Below are 15,944 nucleotides of genomic sequence, written 5' to 3'. Positions count from 1 at the left end.
TCTTAGGTTTACAAATTACTCAAACTGACAAAGGCATGTCAAACTAAGTATCTGAGATAATTATTGAAAAAGTTTGGTATGGATAATTCCAAACCGGTAAGTACCCCTATGGTGACAAGTGAGAAATTATCTATCAAGGATACTTCTACACCGGTAAATACGACAAGGTATAAGTCTATGATTGGTGGTCTGTTATATCTAACTCGGACTAGACCGTGTATTATGAATTCAATAAGTATTGTTTCTAGATATAAAATTAATCCTAAAGAAAATCACAAATGTGCAGTAAAGAGAATATTTTGATATTTGCAAGGAACAACAGAATATGGCCTATGGTATTCTAAAAATGATGATTTCACTTTATGTGCATATACTGACTCAGATTGGGCAGGAGATACTAATGATAGGAAGAGCACTTTTGGTGGAGCTTTCTTTCTTGGAAAGAAACTAGTTTCATGGATCAACAAAAAATAGTCATGCATTTCTTTATCTACTACAAAAGTTAAGTATGTTGCAGTAGCAACTAATTGCACTCAAGTCTTGTGGATGAAGCAAATGTTGAAGGATATCACGGTAAATTATAGTGAAGTAGTAGTTATCTACTGTGATAACTCTGTAGCTATTGGCATGTCTAAGAATATGGTATTTCACTCAAAGACTAAGCATATATCAATAAAGTACAACTTTTTGAAGGACAAGGTAGAAGCAAAGGAAGTCAAATTGGTTTATGTGAACAATAAAGAATGGATTGCAGATATATTCAGTAAACCGTTGTCTAAGGAATAATTTGAGTATTTGAGAGACACATTAGGGGTTTCTACACCTCAGGCAGAGACTTGATTGATTCAATTTGTCATTAGGCCGACATGCGTTACCAGATACATTATTCATTCTGGCACTGAGGAGTGGTGCTACTACTCAGGGGAAGTAGTCAACTTTGAGGTTTACATTATTTCTTTGATATTTTTGTCATATTTTTGGAATTGATATCAAAGGGGGAGAGATATTGATGTGAAAATAAAGAAAAAGAAGTTGTACACATTAGGGGGAGAGATTTATTCAGAACTTTATAGAGATATCATTCACACAGATTGTTGGTTGTCTTCCATAGGGGGAGACTTGTTTGGCACTTCTTCGTACTTAGATGTTTTTCACATCTAGTGTTGCCATCAATCCCAAAGGGAGAGATTATTGGAATTATGTATGAATTGATTGTGTTGCATTGATGTTTTGTCATTGATTTCACCACTAGCTGTTATGGATGGTTATCGATAGACAAGTTTTGGTTACCAATAGAAGATCTAGTGTTAGCGACATAAGAAACTATCTATTAGACACTTCTGGCATGTTTGGATCTATGGAATGTGATAGGTTGCATGTGATACATGCTTCTGGAGCATGTTTTGGTTAGTTGGTATTGGCTTGGTATTGGATTCTATCATACATTCTGGTAAACCCTTACCAACATTGGTTTAAGGCTTTACTGACAGAGCTTTCACTAAGGAATCTTGATAGGATGCATAAGTGGTGTTGGTGCAGTTTCTACATGAATCTCAAGATGTTGAAGATGTTCTTTGATCATGCTTCAACTTCTTGAAGACATTGCTTTGGCGTGGTAGACCCAAAATAGGTTCTGTACCTATCTAGGTTATGGACCATATCATGATAACGTGTAATCTACACATTACTGGGATGTTTCAAGATGATCTATGGATTTGTTATTATTGTTTTGGTCTTAAGCCAACATGGCATATCATTGTAATATGGAATTATGTAATGATCTTGTAGACACCCAAAAATGGTCAATGCTTGCGAAGTCATACTTTAACATTTGCGCATTGCCTCATTTTAGGTTTTTGCGTCGCATTAACATTTCTCCTATGTCACGCACTTGGTTTTTATCATTTGCGAGCATCGAGTCATTCTTCTATCATCTCGCCTTCGAATTTGGTCTTGTCGACAACAACATTCAGTCATGATTTTGGTCGATCTTTGTCCTTGTCAATCTTGTCATATTGCGATCGATTCGTCATCGATCCTTGTCCTTTTCAATCATGTCAATTTGGTCAATTTGTCATTGATTTTTGTCAACCAATCTCAATCAAATCATTTATCAATCGAATCATTTTATCACATTGGTCATTTATCAATCCAAAATCAAATCGAATTGAGTCAATTATCTTTCAAGACCTAATTCATCTTCTAGGGTTTCGTGATTTAATCATTTAACCTTGTGTGTGTCATTTCTTCCTTTAGGATTAATAAATTGTTTATTTATCCTAAGTCTTCTCATTACAATTAAATGTTCATTTAATTGGCTAATTATTCCTCTTGTAAATTAATTAATAAATGACAAATTATTAATTAATTTACCTAATTTCATTATTTCCTAATTCCTATTTTCATTATTCTAATTCCTAATTCCACCTTTTTTCTAATTTTCTAATTCAAATTCCACCTAATTATCTTGTCTCTAGTTCTCCCTATTTGTGTGCTTCATGCCTCATACTCTTGACATAGAAATTTGTCATAGAGTTTTGTCTTGACATAGAAATTTGTCATAGAATAAGTTCTTGACATAGAAATTTGTCATAGAACTTGTCTTGACATGGAAATTTGTCATAAAATCTATCATAAAATTGTCACAAGCCTCTTTGCATAGCAACATGTCATAACTTTGCTATTATTGACTTGAATTTCTATTCGAATCTATTTCATGCTAATTTGTCCATTTATCCAATTCTTCTATAAATTGGATGTTTTTTTCAATCAAATCCCTTCAAATTTTCCCTTCGAATCCCGAATTTCTATCAAACTACCGAACTTTCATTTCTAGTACTCTTGAGCTTTTTGCTTTCAATTGTGTGAGCACTTGTAGGTGAGATCCACAAACCCATTGAAGAGGAAAGAACAACAATGGAGCCGCATGGAAGGAGTATTCAATTCTATATCTGGTTTGCGTAATATTTCATCTTTGAATGCTTTGTTTCCATACCTCTATTGAGTGTGCTTAGAATTAGATTCATTTGCAATAAGTGTTCTTTTGATTGAGTTATCATGTCTTGTATTTTGATTGATCTACTTGTTTTGATGATTCCTAATTTCTACGCTACAGATCTTATTGTAATATATTTTAGGTAGCCGACCTAACTGGTTTATCTCTTAGGGTTTATATAAATTGATGTAAGATCTCATTCTAGATCATAGGGATTATGTGTCATGGTCTTGGAATGCAATATCATAGGTGAAGGAGATTTGGTCCATCATAGGTGATCGAATTGGGATTAAGGAAAAGGTCAAAGGGCTCCAGTATTGAGATTAACAAGGACTATAATCAAGCATGGTAGATGCTTTCTCTGGCAGTTCACTTTATTAGATTGTTCTGCATTTATTTTGAGATGGTTTTAACTTCTATAGTCAATGAGACTCTTTTTGTAATGAGCAGTACACTCTAAGCAGTGTACCTTCTTGCATATGCAAGCACCTCATTGTAACACATATTTTTTGTAGAAGTATCTTCTGACTGTGGGTAGGCTTTCCACTGTGGTTTTTCCCTTTCTAGTTATGCCATCAATCAGATGATACTTCTAATTTGTCCATTTATCTTGAGGTGGTTTTAACCTTTGTAGTTAGTGAGACTATTTTTCTAATGGGTAGTACACTCTAGGCAGTGTTCTTTCCTACATGTACAGACCCCTCATTGTAACATATACTTTCTACAGAAGTATCATCTGACTGTGGGTAGGCTTCCCACTATGTTATTTCCCTTTCCTACCTAAATTTGTATGTCCTTTACCTATACTTTATTTGTTTTAAGGTTGTATTGTGGATTAAAAGTTATAATCTGTTAACAACTAATTCACCCCCCTCGCTTTCAGTTGTTCACCGGTTATCCTAATAGTGACATGGCTTAACCACCTCCTATGGATTATATAAGTCTAGTGGTTGTATCAAGCATTAACATTTATGAATCTTTTGGTGCAACAACAACTGTACTTCTAACAACAACAATGCTAGCAGGGAAGAGGGAGACATATATAGAACCTCTGAGGGATAGGTGAACTATCTCCACATAGAGTGGAGGACCTAGTAGATGGACAAGGAGATCTAGCAGGAGAGACAACTCTTGCATATTGGATATTATGAGAAGAGCATCCACTCCCATTAGATTGGGTATTCTTCAAGATTTGCCATGGGATCACCACAAGGACCCACATGACATGCATGACAGGAACCATAGGGATAACCACATAGCTGGGTAGCCTATAGACATAGTAGATAAGGCCAATGACACACATGTGCACCTTGGATAGGGCCCAGTTGAGAAATCCTCAAAGCAATGTCTAACGTAATATATGATATGATTTATTTTTCTATACTATACTCATGATAGACCATTATTTTTTGATTCATTGAATGATATACCCTATTCTTTGATTCACTTGATTGATGTAACATATTCCATGATATACTTGATTCTTAGATACATTACCATGATATGTAATATGAACATTTAATAGACTATACCTATTTTTTGAAGATATTGTATGATAGATGATGGATATTCAATGGTGCACCATGTGCATGTATACTTTTATGTTTGATGATGCATTTATGGATTATGATGTATGTATGGATGCATATGGTATGAGGAACTGAGATTTTTTTCATGCATGATGTGATATCTATCTAATTGTACAATGGACTACATGCATGGATTTGATGATACTATTATGTCTATATGAGATATATTGATCTAGATGTGATGCAGGATATGATGTACTCCTGTATAATGCTTGAAGGTTTATGACTAGAATGATGCATGCATAATGACTTTGAGCTACTAATGTATGTGATGCAAGATAGTATATGGATGCCTGTATGTTGTGATGCATATATATGGATGTGAAAATATATGGATATATATGGATCATGTGTTAGATAGTTCAAATAACTAGAAGACAACTGAGAGGGGGGCGTGAATCGGTTGTCACCAGATTACTGGAACCTTAAGCAGTTAAAAATTTTAGTAGAACACATAAGATCAATACCATAATACATAAACCAATTACCGAAATAGTAAATATACCAATTAAGCATAAGCAACAATTAGAGAATAGATACCATCCACGTGACACCAAGATTTGTACATGGAAAACCCCATAAAGGGAAAAACTTTGGTGGGAAGCCTAGGCACCGTGAGATACTACTTTTGCAGTAACTATGTCATTACAAATTGAGGGGTCTGCACTTGTAGGAAGGCCAACAGCCTACGACACACTTCTCATTACAAAAGGAGTCTCAATGAGTACAATCTAGAAGGAAGAATGAACTGCAATGATAGCATATCCTATGCCTAAATATAGTTCTGGTTAAGCTCAATACCGGAGGACTTAATCCTCTTGCAGCAACCCAAATCGATCACCAAAAATGATAACCCAAGTATACCTGCAAATCTATCTATGAGATAGCCAATCTCAATCAATGAAACACCTCAGGGCTTGGACAACATGACAAGGATATGAATTCTTCTACTCTTAAGGATCTGCAAAACCTAGGTGGGTATACCTTTGATGAATTTAATCAGACCTATTACACACAAGACTGCATCAATCAAAAGCATATGGATCTCAAAAGGCTCAAAAACTAAGAGATAACTGTAGATGGGCTAGATCCACACTTGCAACTCAACATTTTGAATCATGAGATGGAGGGACACTTCCACATAACATAAAATATAAAAAGATATTCTGATTTTGGATTTTTAAATGGTGTTTTGACAACCTTTAAATATTATAAAAGACCAGTGCCTTATCCAAGCCACAGAGTCATGCATAAAACTAGAAGAGAAATCTCATATGCAAGTTCTTTTCAATATTAAATTTTCATGTATCAATGGCTTACATTAATACAATCCTCTGCTCTATCACAAAACCATACTTATATGTAGATATCCAATATGCATTCAAAATCATTAATACTGGGTTTTAGGATTTAAATCCTTCCTTGAAGAATACCCAAAAGACAACATTACACTCTTAGAAGAATCTAAAAGAGACAACTCAAATTATCCTTGATAATATGAAATTATATGAATCTGAGTACATTTTGGAGACAATTTCATGGAAACTCACACATGCCTTGCATATGTGTGAACCTGCAAACTGAAACTAAACCTACAGTAAAGACAACACTGAAAACATAGACAAACACACTGTCATTTGCATTGATAAAAGGATGCCATCACTGGAACCTGCAATTCCAGATTTCTCCCTTGGAGAAAATCTCTCAAAAACTGGAACCCTTACAACTGAGAAGAATTGGGAATAAGAAGGAGAGGGAAGAGAATCAAATCTACAACTGAAAATTGCCAAATGTCTCCCCTCTAACTGAATTTTGTTCCTGTGGATACTGCTTCCAAAATATCCCACATTTGTCAAAATTAACCTCATAATAAGATTCCTCACTTCGAGAGCTTTCCGACGATATATAATTCTTTATATTTTGGCCAAAATTTAGACCCTGGGCGAATTAATTCTCATTTGTGCTCAGTCATTTAAATATTTCGAATTTTAATATAGTCAAAACTATATCATTTATTCATTTTAATTTTGATTTTTGCCTCCATTTGTGCTCTGATGCCTTGCCACATGGCGGCCTCTGATTGGTCGATGGGGTTGACCGGACGCCACCTGGGATGACACCTCATCACCGCCACATCATTTGCTTCGTCACTGCCACTTGGCCACCACGTCATCACCACTGGACTGCCACCTGTGCGCCAACTGTGTGCCACCTCACTGAGACCCGCCTGTTGGACTGCCACCTATCATGACACGTGGACGACTCTCATTCACTTTCGCTATTTCGTGGGGTTTAAACAACGTGCATCTTCCCTTCACGAAATAGCGCGAGCTGTTGATCTCTCTCGAACTTGCTCGCTCGTTAACCCAGCCTTCCTCTACAAAATTTCACCTGCCTTCCTCGGGAAACGTGCCCGCATGGGGTCCACCTGGTCGCCATCCAGTCAACTCCTCTATCACCTCGGGAAGCATGCTCACGCATGGGCCCGCCTTGGGTGCCGTTGGGCACCATCGATCAAAAGCCTTTATGGCTTAGACATATTACTACTGTGCGTTTTTGCTTATAAACATTTTAAAAAATCACTTCCCAGCCAATGTGGGACAAAACATTTTGCCTGGGAATGCCCTTTTGAAGCTTTTCCTGCGTTTTTAATGGCTGCCTTTCATTTGTAACTTGAATGCCTCTATTTTTAGGCAAAGGAGAAGTCTTTGGCATCTTATTTGATTTGCATTCTCTTGAAAGGCTCACGTGGAGGGAAAATCTAATTGCTATTTGCATCTATAGATCACATTTGGTTTAAAACTTATTCCTCTTCTCCCTTTCACAGGGGTTTTAACTTGCCAATTTCATTCATTTAAACTTCTAAAACCTTCTTCATTCCACGCAGGCCCAACGCACAACAAGGGAAGAAAATGATTTGCAGCTACTAAGGCATTTGTATAAGAAAATGGGTTTATTTTACACCTGAGAATGTGCATTTGCTGGAAGCTTTGGATGTTAACTTCACTCCCCCAAACACCACGTGGCTGCTGTTTGCAATGGGCTTTTAACTCTCCAGAGCTCTACTCCACATAGCAGGGAGGAAAACAAAAGTTTAGGCCATTTGGATTACCATTAACCAATTTGCAATTTGTGGGAATCCAATGCCTCAATCTGCATTTATTTGAAAATTTTTGAATACCTCCTCCAAACGCAGGGACTAAATGGTGTTGGCTCTTGCATTAACTCAGAGTTTTACATGTTTTTCATGCCATGTGAAGGGGATTTGCTTGATGGTTGTGTAGCCTTTGAAACACCAGTTATGTCACAGACAAGGGGGAGCTTCTTCATTTGTTTGATTATTTAATTTGCTGCTGTTGCTAACCAAAGGAGACCACGTGAGGGAGGAAGTTAACTGGAATTTGGAATATTTGCTTTACATCTTCCTACACCCCCTTTGTCAAAAACATGATCTGCCATAGCATGGTTTCTTTGCTACACTTCAAGCACCACATAAACTTGCAATAGCATTTGACAGCAGCCCCAAAACACCACGTAGAAAAAAAAAATCATTGGCTGACATTTATTTGCTATGTTGCATTCACTATTGAAATTGGTTGTGTGTTGTTCACTGTTGTCTCCTTCTATGCACAGCAAAGAGGATGAAAAGGCACATGAGGGAGGTTTGATTTGGTAGAAATTCATATCCTTGGGAGCCTTCCGTAGTTTTTATATGCTCAAACATTTCAATAGATATTATGCGATCAAAAGCTCTCTCCATATTAAAACTGATATTGTCTCCAGCCATCTTTAATCTATGCCCTCTCACAATATAGTGACAACATTGACTCCTCAACCTCATCTAGTGTGTTTATATTACTTGCAAAATAACATGAAGTGACATATTTCTCACTTTGGCCTACACATTAGCATTTTGGATATATGTCTATCCATCCACAGTCAAATGAAGTCGCCTTTTACCATCTTACTGGCAAATTGCAATCGAGCCAGGTCGGGCCCCAAAGTGGGTCTGACTAAAAAAATTTTCGTTTTCAAACAACTGGCCTCTGGAATGCTTCACTGACCTCAAACATACCTCTGGAAATGATCGACATCATTTTCGGATCATAAAAGTGCATTTTACAACCTTCAGGCAATTACGCCACAATTTTTGCATTTAATCGCGAAGACGTAATTTTCAAACCTATCAAAACACCTTTCTGGAGCTCGCCATCTGATAGGCATGTACTTTGATATACAAGGATGACATCTACCAAACGGTTTCTCAAGATGAGTCCCGAACGAAGAGATATTAATTTCTGAAAACGGCCAACTGGCTTTGTCGACACTGCAGACCTGATGAAGTCAATGTTCTGGCAACACATGATGCCTTTCTCAAAAATATCAAACGACCTCCGTAGGCTCTCAAATTTGGAACATAGGTAACTTTAAGTACATATTAAATATTTGAATTATCAGTTCGATCACCCGACTGACAGGATGCAAATGGTGCACTCACCAAAATGGCTACATTAACTGATCTAACACTGGAAGTGCGGATAACTGAATTTGATGGCAAAATGAGTCCTTTTGAAAACCGATCAAATGGATTAATAAAAGCTTGAAATTTGAAATTTAGCTCACCATTTATACCAACATTAGCCCGGAACAAACATTCTGACATGACGCTCACCGGGACATTTTTACACTTGTGCAAACATCACAAACTACAAACGGATTGAGCTTTGAAAACTGAGCAAACGGATTCATAAGGACTTGAAATTTGAAACGTAGCTCACCATTTATACTGACATCAACCTGGAAGAAAAAATTTGGCATGATGCTTACTAAGGCAAGTTTTACAATTGTGCAAAACAGGGCTCCGACTAGCTGTCAAAACAGGGACTTGCCAAAACACACAAACTGCAAATGGATACGGTTTTGAAAACTGAGCAAATGGATTCGTCAAGACTTGAAATTTTGCAGGGTGACTCACATTAATGCATACAATTGAATCCATTTTGAATTTTTTCATGACGATCAACAAGGCAAAAGATGTAATCGCTCAAAGAAGGCTACTCCATAAAATCTACATTTGTGCCTAAAATGCACTTCCAGCTCACCCCTCAAATGGGTACCTCATAAACTTATCGAAAATGAATTCTGAAAGTTGCACATCACTGAATAGGCCAAATGAAAGGTGTGGGACATGAATCCCGAGCCTTACCCTCTGAAAATCAATTGGCTCCATTTTACCCCCTTGCTAACTAGGCCATTCAAACTGACTTATTTTAATCATTCGGAAATGCTGGGCAAATTTTTGAAATGGGCCTATAAACTTAACTCAGTTTTAATTAGTCCCAACAAGATCATACACATATATGTTAGGATTCCCAAAGATACTGAGAGGGGGGGGTGAATCAGTATCTTGTCAGTTAACAAATTTTCTGACCTTATTAAATAAATTGCATTCCAAAACAGTGTACTGGTAAACAAGAATTAATGTAGTAAATATAAAAAATAAGCACAACATAGAAAGCACACCATAACACAATATTTTTAATGAGGAAACCCAGTGTGGGAAAAACCTCAGTGGGATTTGTGTCCCACAATATTCACTCACTAGCCAATGAATGGATATTACTTACAATAGGGGCCTGCACATGCAAGAAGGCCAACTACCTAAAGCTCACTGCTTAATTACAAAAGGAAGTCTCACTGACTTACAAAATGGATCATGCAAATCCAATATAATGTACTTCTTTATTTCAACATCTACTATGCCAGGTTTAGTACAGCTTTAAGCTCATACAATAACCATAAACCTTACTCCAAAATCTTCCTTAATATTTGCACATTACTTCTGCAGTAATCTTCCCATGTCTGCATCTTAAATGATCTACAAGATCTCATAATTATATATGAGTCTTATTACAATATGCCTTGCCGGCTTACAAAGAGATATTACAATTAAATACAATATGCAATAAACAAAATCCTGTCGACCAGGGTGCCAGTAATCATCTTTGTCACTGTCGGTAGACTATCTGCCAGTGTAGAGTCTGTCCACGACATAGGATTGCAAGGTTGCCATCAATGAGAATACCTTCAATCACCTACAATTTCTCATTGGAGTGTGCAATGCCAACAATCTCCCCCTTTGGCATTGATGTCAACACCCATGAGAAAAATTTAAAAATGTATCCAAAATTTGAAGTCCCAAAATTCTTACCAAAATGTGTGCTCCTGCTAAGCAGATGATCTCTTTTGTCCATCATTTTTTTCATGTCTACTACTCCCCCTTTGGCATCAATGAAAAAGGCTGTCAAAAATGTCAACTGAGTGTAGTCCTCAGCTGGAACCCTGTAACCAGTTGGTTACAATCTGAAATAGATCTGCCAATACAAAATTCAGGCTCTCAGTGAACCTTTTACTATCCTTCAATGTTGCTTCAGTCCTTTGAATTGTACTAGTTAGGATGTGCATTTTCTCTTTTGGTGTTTTTAGTCCTAGAACAAGTGCCTCTGAGATCTTTTTCCTCAAAGAGATGAGGTTGTCAAGCTTAGGACCAAGTCTACATTTTAGCTCTTTTGCCTTGAACTTTATTCTTTCCTTCTCTTTTTCAAAATTTTCAATTTTCTTCTCAAAACCTGCTATCTCCTGTTCTATAACGGATATGGGTTCTAATGAACCGATGAGATTATTAGCAATATCATTTCTTTCTTTCTATTCTTTACTAATTTTCTTGTCTATATCAACTATCAAAGTATCATTCTTGCATGTGTCTCTGTATAACTCCTTAAATTCCATTATTGTTTTGTTTAGTGTCGGTAGGAGTGTGTCAATGTGTCCCATGCACTTCTTTATTGACTCATCAAAGAATTTTTCTTTTTCTTTAATTATTTTCTCACTAAATGTTTCCTCATTAATTTGATCAATTGTTAATAGGTTGCCGGTGATATACTTAGACAATGTGTCTAATTGGCTCAAATAATCTTTGTTGTCCACATTGCACTTGGGTGCAATTAATTTTAGAATAGGATGATTGTTGAACTACCTTAACAATCTGCATTCCACTGGTGTGAGTAACCTCTTTTCTTGTGTTGACCTCTGATAGGTTAGTTTATGTCTGCATCTCAACTAGCAAAGGCTTGGGTTTCTCAGTAGTTTCCGGTGGAACTATCTCAATTTGAACCTATACCTCAACCTTTTTCTCTTCCTGTTTCTCTGTGCTTTCTACTGCAGGATTTTTAGTATGCACCTCTTGAACTGTCCATTGCTGGTATCTCTAACTCTTATGGGTTTTTCAATGTGTACACCAGTGGTATTAGTCACCATTCCAGAAACCAGGGGATCAACTGATTGTTCAGTTTGTGTCTCAACCCCAATTTTAATATTTTCAACTATATTCTCTACATGTGTTTCCACTGCAATATTCTTAGTCGGTGGCTTAGTAGCCACATCTTTCTTTTCACTAGTGGTTTCCTTATCAACCATAATATTTACCTCTCGTGTATCAATATTCATAGTATATAAAACTTCTGAATCAGAATTGGTGTTCTTATGTGTTGATTCCAACTCAAAATTATCAGTAGCTAGTGGTGTATCAAAAGTCTCAATCAGTGGAGTATCATAAGAAGGTGGGAGCAAATTATCTGTTTCTTTTATGCTTGGAGGTCCACCTACCTTGCCTTTACCTTTGTCCTTTTCCTTTTGGTAAACTCTGAAAGTTTTGGGTCGTTTGAGCTCTTCTTGCTTCTATTTCTCCACAAAGAAGATATCCCATTTATCCACTATCACTTTAGAGATTTCATTCACTCTGCCAGACATTAAACCTATATGCCAGTGACCACTAGAGAATCTTGTCCTATTTACCTCACTTATCAATTCATCAATTTCATTTGTTGATTTAACTGGATGAACTGCAAGTAATTTTTCTATCTTTATCTTCTTATTCAATTCCATAATAGCTAGTCTCTTTGCATCAAGTCTCCTATACAAGTCACTTGGTAAATCATCTACAACTTCTATCAAAAATTTCTTATACATGTCTAAGTGTAGAATGATACTATTTTCTATACTTTCCTTGTCTTCATTAGTAAAAGTATCATACAATTTACTAAAATTAGACAAGTTTCCATCATCTGTTATTTCATTCAAAAGATTGTCTAAAGGAGGAGTAACCTATTTTTCCTTCTTCTTCCTTGGTGTCATTTTCTTTGTTGGGGGCCTTACTGCCTATTGTTTCCTTCTTGTTCTCTTTGGTGCAGGAGAGTGTTTCGGTGAAGGTTTTCTTTTCCATTCTACTCTCTTAATCTCAACTAGGATTTCACTGTCAGATGAAGTTCCAACCGATGAAAGATGAGCTTCTGATTGTATCCCTTCCAAGTCACTTTCCTCAATACTAGTGATATTCAATATGTTTAGTGATATTCAATATGTATGTTAGGTCCCAAAGATAATTGAGAGGGGGGGTGAATCATTTTTCCAATAAATTCAACCAAAATTAATTTAACCAAAACTTAATGCTTAATACCAATAAACCAAACTTTATGCCGCTAGATAGTCTTAATAATTAATTGCAGTACCAGTAAATATTAATGCATGAAACAGAAAGACAATAACATCCACAACACATAACACAAATATTTTTATGTGGAAACCCTATAAGGGGAAAAACCATGCTAGGAAGCCTTACCCACAATAAATGATACTATTGGAGATAGTATGTGTGTACAATATGGATTCTGCACATGCAGAAAGGCTAGCTACCTACAGCTCACTGCTCAACACAAAATGAGAGTCACACTGACTACAATTGGATGCTTAAATCCAATGATAATGCACTGCAAAAAATCGCATCTTCATATATTGGATTCAGTACTAGTTTAGTTCTGATTGCCTACACAAGATCCTTCCTTCAACCTTCAAATGATGTCTACGTGTAGAGCTCTGCTTATTTTTTGCATATACCTTATTGCAATCCTCTTCGCATTCACACTTCAATCTCACAAATGAGATCTTACACTTATACCATAACCTAAGACCAATTGAATAGGTCAGCTCACTAAAAGATATTACTATAAAATTAATTACAAATAAATCAATATGCAATTCATGATGTCAGCCCAATGCATTTACAATAATAATAAATCATCTCCATAACATGTCGTGCTGATCTGGAATAGATATACTTGCCGGTACTTATCCTGGACCTATTTGCTGGTAACAACAAATATGCAAACCCGAATAAATAGTTAACCAAATCGCCAAAACCAAGTGATCAAATAATGTCTTCGACATAACCAAGTAGTCTCCAAGTCATTCCAAGTGCTAGTGAACAATATAATCTACTGGTGAACCAAATAACAGTGACTGTGCATAAGTCTTTGACTTGCCGGTGAACATAACCAAAATCTCCAAGTGCTGATAAGTGTTGACAATGATGACAGGTATTGACATCAATGACAAAATCATATCAACATATCTAAAATTCCAACAATCTCCCCCTTTGGCATTGATGGCAACACAAGATGGAAAAGTGCCAAAACAGAAATGCCAAAAACCAAAAACCAACAATCTCCCAAAATACAGATATAGAGAGTAATCAATCTCTCTAACAATCTCTCCCTAAAGTAACAATATCTCCCCCAAGGGATGATGTGTTTTTCCATATCAATCTATCCCCCTTTGACATCAAATGCCAAAGCAATACAAAACCAAATACAAAATACCAACTTATTATACCAACTACTCCCCCTAAGAAGTAGCTCTCCTCATCAAAGCTAGAATAAAATTTCTCTATAAATTCTGCCGATTGATGACAAACATCAACTGCCTAAGCCTCTATCGATGGGGGTAGGAATCCAAGTTGCTATCTGAGATACTCAAATGTTTCCTTAGGCAAAGGCTTTGTAAAAATATCAACAATCTACTCTTTACTATTCATAGAAACCAATTTCACTTCTTTTGCTTCAATATTCTCCTTTAGAAAATTGAATTTGATAGAAACATGTTTAGTCTTAGAGTGAAATACTAGGTTCTTTGATATATGAATTGCTGCCATATTATCATAGTAGATATTTATAGGTTCCTTGAATTTTACCTTTATGTCCTTCAACATTTGCTTGATCCATAATACCTGTGTACAATTAGTTGTTGTTGCAACATATTCTTATTTTGCTGTTGATAGACTTGTACAATTTTGTTTCTTGCTCAACCAAGAAATCAGTCTACTACCAAGAAAAAGTGCTTCATAGGTAGTTCTTTTTATGTCATCCACATCTCCTACCCAATTAGCATCTATGTATGCACATAAGTCAAAATTTTCATCTCTAGGATACCATAAACCAAGATTTGTAGTGCCTTGTAGGTACGAGAAAATCCTTTTCACTGCTGATTCATGATTTTCTTTAGGATTAATCTGAAATCTTGAAACAATATATATTGCATTCATAATATCAGGTCTTGTTGTGTCAAATATGGTAAACCTCCTATCATAGATTTGTATCTAGTTGGATTAACAATTGTAGATTCATCCTTCAAAGATAGTTTATCAGTTGTAGTCATAGGTGTGCTTACCGGTTTATAGTTTTCCATGCCAAATTTCTTTAGTAATTCCTTCAAGTACTTAGATTGACATAGGAATATACCTTTATCAGTCTATGAAATCAATCCTAAAAGGAATTTTATCTCTCCAATCATAGACATTTCAAATTCTTGTTGCATTTTGTTAGAAAAATCTTTACACAAACCATCTTCTCCTCCAAAGATTATATCATCAACAAAAACTTCAATAACCAAGATATCATCATTAGTCACCTTGTAGTATAGATTGCTATCATCATTACCTTTAGTGTAACCAAGCTTCAAAAGATATTTGTCCAATCTAGCATATCAAGCTCTAGGAGCTTGTTTCAATCCATATAAAGCTTTCCTTAACCTGCAAACCATGTCTTTGTTATCTGTCAAAGAAAATCCATCAGGTTGTTCAATATAAACTTCTTCTTCAAAATATCCATTCAGAAATGCACATTTAACATCCATTTGACATACTTTATAGTTCTTGTGTGCTGCAAAAGCCAATAAAAGTCTATCCACCTCAATTATAGCTATCTATGCAAAGGTTTCATTGTAATCAATTCCTTCTTTCTATGAATATCCCTTACACACTAATCTTGTGTTGTTTCTAATTACCTTACCATCTTCATTAAGTTTATTTCTGGAAACCTATTTAGTTCCAATTACATTTTTGTCTTTAGGCCGGGGAACTAATGACCAAGTGTTATTCCTTTCAATGTGTTCCAATTCATCTTCCATAACTCCAATCCAATATTTATCTTTACATTCCTCATTAATTGATGTAGGTTCAATTTGAGAAA

The sequence above is a fragment of the Cryptomeria japonica genome, chromosome 11 (assembly GCF_030272615.1).
Source record: "Cryptomeria japonica chromosome 11, Sugi_1.0, whole genome shotgun sequence".
NCBI classification, from domain to species: domain Eukaryota; kingdom Viridiplantae; phylum Streptophyta; class Pinopsida; order Cupressales; family Cupressaceae; genus Cryptomeria; species Cryptomeria japonica.
The sequence above is the reverse complement of the archived record's forward strand: the minus strand, read 5'-3'. Positions refer to the sequence as shown.